The sequence below is a fragment of the Lupinus angustifolius genome, chromosome LG03 (genome assembly GCF_001865875.1).
Source record: "Lupinus angustifolius cultivar Tanjil chromosome LG03, LupAngTanjil_v1.0, whole genome shotgun sequence".
NCBI lineage: Eukaryota > Viridiplantae > Streptophyta > Magnoliopsida > Fabales > Fabaceae > Lupinus > Lupinus angustifolius.
In genome coordinates this window covers 23,629,296-23,632,430 of record NC_032011.1, presented here as the reverse complement: position 1 = coordinate 23,632,430, position 3,135 = coordinate 23,629,296, and positions in this window count along the sequence as shown.

Sequence of the window (3,135 nt, the reverse complement as noted above, 5' to 3'; positions counted from 1 at the left end):
AATGTGTTTCTTTGCAATAATCTTCTCCCCTTGTTACTTTTCAACATGCTTGTGTTAAAAATGAGATTTCCTCCATCCTATTAGCTACTTTTATTGCAGAGAGCTCGTGTGATGTAGTTTTTACTTTTAATAGGTACTTCCCTAGAAATGACAGTTATGCGCTCCTTTGGTACATTTTAGCACACGGTGTTGGACTCAAACAGGTCGCACCGGGAAGGCAAGTAGTTGCAAGAACATTATTTTTATGCAATATGCTGTATTTTTTTAAAGACACTATAAGTTTTTTTTGGTTTCCCACACGTATCCTCACACTGGAGGCAATCCTGTTTGAACTGGGAACATTCACAGGTATGTGAGGCTAACTCTCCTAGCGGGTATTGTTCTTTATCAGAACACAAGAGTACGGACAATGATGAGTCGAATGTTGATGAAGAGGTAGGGAGCGGTCGTCAAGGTGACTGAAGGCAGCAAAAGAGTTGGACCCGCCGGTGGAGGTACCTGAAAAGGCTCTCCGACGATCAAGTCAGTGTACGAAGTAGAGAGACTGAGTGACAAGAAGAATAATATTAGAGAGTCTAGGAGTTGAGGTTAAGATACTTCCTGTTGGTGGATACTCCTATTTATAGGAGTGAGAGTTGACCTTGGGCTCTTGGCTGGTGGTGCGACGCGTGGCCGGCCAAAGGTGTTGTCTGGAGCTGCTTTTCCCGTGTCAGGCGGCCTGTTGGGTCGTACACTGTGCCCTTCTTGTCTCCTAGCCTGCTCTGCAACCCGTCTGTCACGCTGGCAGGTAGGTTGGCGGAGTACGGAAAGCATGTTGTCTCCTGGGTCAACTTCGGTGGTCCCAACAAGTGGGGCCACCTCGGCGTCTAAACATGACCTTTGGTTCGCCGGATAGGAACAGTTGCCCCCAGTCTGCCAGGATGCTAGAGGAGTATGCTGGGAGACTTGACATGAGCCTCCTTCGATTTGGGCGAGGGGTCTGGTCTGGCGTCTTAACTGGTGGCTCCCTTGGGCGAGCTTAGTGGATAACGGGGTCTTCTCTATGGCGGACGGTCCTTATGAGGTTCGGCGCCTTGGTGTTGAAAAGCTGCCGACTGGGTTGACCTGGATATTGGGCGTGGCTTGTTACGGTCGATTACCCTGTTGGGCGTACGGGTTCGCCTGGAATGTCTTGGGGTTTTTTCTAATGGGATTTATGACGTATTTCCTTGACTCGATGCAATACGTGGCAGGTATTAATGGCCTTGGGCAGTGCACTGGCCAGAGTGGACGTTTCATCATTTACTTTCTGCAACCTTTAACATCCGCCGAAGCTCATCATGCCTTGGGATTGACCGCTGGTCACTTAAATGCTAACACGTGCCAAGATCTCTGGACTTTGCCGAATTTTACCTTGTTTTCCGGACTTCCATTGGATCGCACTCGAGTGCCTTTATGCGGTTCTGATGAGGACATGGATGGGCTTTGTGGGAAGGGCCCATGGTCCAGGCTCTCCTATAAGTAGGGGTTTTGGTGACGTTTTCGTTTTTACGCACCTTAAACGACTTTTGAATACTGAGCCATCTCTTGCGTTCTTTTTTCGGATTCTCTCAACTTCTTCATAAATCCAGGTAACCCCCTGATCTCCATGGTTTTTATTTGCGATTACGAGTCTGATTCCGACGTGGAGATCCTCCCCGGACCTCCACCGTGTTTCCAGAAACTGCCCCCTTCGTCTTATGCATTGGTGGAGGTTCTTGAACCGTTGAATGCAGTTCCTCCTTCCTCCTCTGGAGGTGGAGGTGGGGGGTTTTTCTGGAATGGTGTCGATGCCTTTCTGGCCTCATTGCGCGCCAAATGTGGGTTTAGCAGTTCTGATTCTGAGTCTGAGTCTGAATCTGATGATTCTTGTGATGGCAGGTTCATGACGATGAGGACTTATAAGTCAAAGGCATCGCAACTATCTGTCCCAGCGGAGTTGTCCGGGGAAGATTCCCGATATTGGTGGGTGGACAGGGAAGTGCTTGGGACACCTAGTACCTTCCCTTATGGGAGTTCTCTTAGCCTGCCCGTGGGCAAAGAGTCGTTTCACGGTTTCGAGGCTGTTGCTCCCCGGACGGTGGAGAGGGTCTGTTATGATTTTGCTGAGGAGAAGAAGGATAAGTATACCTTCTTTATGTATGAGGCGTATGTCCGACGCCTGGGGCTTCGTCTCCCATTGGAGGAATGGGACATTCAAGTTTTGGCGCATCTGCAGCTTGCACCGAGCCAATTGACCCCAAACTCGTGGGGGTTTATTAGGGCGTTTGAGATCATGTGCCGGGCGGCAGGTTTCCCTTGCACTCTGAAACTGTTTTTTTGGATGTTTCGGGTCGGACATCGCACTAATTCTGACGAAGAGAAGGAGGGACGCCATGGCTGGACGAGTCTGATCTCTCGGCCAAGACGGGGGTTGTTGACGCCATTCTTTTCAAACGAGAAGAAATAGAAAGGTGGATACTTCAAAATCAGCGTTCGGCGGGTGTGGAACGACTGGTGCCTCAGCAAGTCGGGCGAGCCGAGGTTTCCTTTTGCTTGGAACGGGGAAATCCATCAGCGCCCTGCCAAAGGTTTTTTGGTGGAAGTTGGAGACTTAAACCCAGAGGAGGCGAAAGCTGCTGAAACCATATCCTTCTGGATTGACGAGGGGGGAATCCTTCCTTGCTCGGCGATCCGCGACGGGGGCGGTGCCTTGGCTGACCTCGTTGGTGGGTGGACTGGGTTTATCTTGTGTTCTTTGTTTGCTTATATTTGCCTATTCTGTTTATTGACATCTTGCTTCTTTTTGCGCAGTTGCCTTAAAGACAAAAATGAGTGAGAAGCTCAGGAAAAGTCTTCTCTTGAAGAGAGCTGGTGGCGCTGCCTTGGCTAAAATGGATGCGGCCTCCTCTAAGCGTCAAAAGACGTCATCTTCCGGTCCTTGCCCCACTGAGGGGTCTTCTCGGCAGGAGGCTACGCCGCCTTCTTCAGAGAGTGGAGGGCCGCCCCCGACTGAGGTGGAAAAAGAGCTGTCCCAGGAGGCTCCTGAAACGCCAGCAGTTGCATCACCTGAAGCAGTTCCTTCTGCCGAAACTGCCGGGGTCCCTCCGCCCGCATCAACTGGGGATGAAGCTGGCT